Consider the following 1,198-nt stretch of genomic DNA (forward strand, 5'->3'; position numbering starts at 1 on the left):
GAGATGGTTTTGTGCAAAATGAACAAATAGGATATTAATTTACTCATCTTGAGATTAACTAATTCATGTCATACGTGTCAAACTTTCCAGACGTTCGAGCACGAAAACTCACTGATCTTCAGAACCGTAAGTGAGGTTTGGGTTTTTTTTTTAAATAAAGTTTTTATTTCCAAAAATACAGGCAGGATTCCCAAAGTCATTGAAAACTTGGAAAAGTATTCAAATTTTCTAATCACATTTTCCAGGCCCGCAAAAGTCATAGAACGAGTAGAAAATTTTGAAATTTTTCCAAAAATCATGGAAACGTGTTGTGTGTAATGAATTGTTATTATTTTTAATGTAGTAATAGCTGCTGCTGAGTATTATGTAGAGATGATTTTGTGCAAAATGAACAAATAGGATATTAACTTACTCATCTTGAGATTAACTCATTCATGTCATACATGTCAAACTTTCCAGGTCTTCGAGCACGAAAACTCACTGATCATCACATCAGTAAGTAAGGTTTGGGTTTGTTTGTTTTTTTTTTTTAAATAAAGGGTTTTTTTTAACTTAAATACAGGCAGGGCCCGCAAAAGTCACAGAACAAGTAGAAAATCTTGAAATTTTTCCAAAAATCATGGAAACGTGCTGTGTGCAATGAATTGTTATTATTTTTAATTTAGTAATAGCTGCTGCTGATCTTTAGATTAACTAATTCATGTCATACTTGTCAAACTTTCCAGATGTTCGAGCACGAAAATTTGATCATCAGAACCGTAAGTGAGGTTTGGGGGGAGTTAAATAGTTTTTATTTATAAAGTTTTTATTTCCAAAAATACAGGCAGGATTCCCAAAGTCATTGAAAACTTGGAAAAGTATTCAAATTTTATAATCACATTTTCCAGGCCCGCAAAAGTCATAGAACGAGTAGAAAATTTTGAAATTTTTCCAAAAATCATGGAAACGTGTTGTGTGCAATGAATTGTTATTATTTTTAATGTAGTAATAGCTGCTGCTGAGTATTATGTAGAGATGGTTTTGTGCAAAATGAACAAATAGGATATTAATTTACTCATTTTGAGATTAACTAATTCATGTCATACACGTCAAACTTTCCAGGTCTTCAACCATGAAAACTCATTGATCATCACAACCGTAAGTGAGGTTTGGTTTTTTTTTTTTAAATAAAGAGGTACATTAATGATGATTGATGGGT

General features: G+C 31.6%; 1 long non-coding RNA gene across 1 annotated transcript; it reads left to right on the forward strand.

Annotated features, from left to right (window-relative positions):
- The first annotated feature begins 71 nt into the window (after positions 1–71).
- Positions 72–1,169, forward strand: LOC121939914. Its single transcript, XR_006105541.1, has 4 exons — positions 72–126; positions 460–495; positions 726–758; positions 1,102–1,169. It is a non-coding gene; the product is annotated as an uncharacterized LOC121939914 (long non-coding RNA).
- Positions 1,170–1,198: the final 29 nt, after the last annotated feature.

Source organism: Plectropomus leopardus, unplaced genomic scaffold (genome assembly GCF_008729295.1).
Source record: "Plectropomus leopardus isolate mb unplaced genomic scaffold, YSFRI_Pleo_2.0 unplaced_scaffold6704, whole genome shotgun sequence".
NCBI classification, from domain to species: Eukaryota; Metazoa; Chordata; class Actinopteri; order Perciformes; family Serranidae; genus Plectropomus; species Plectropomus leopardus.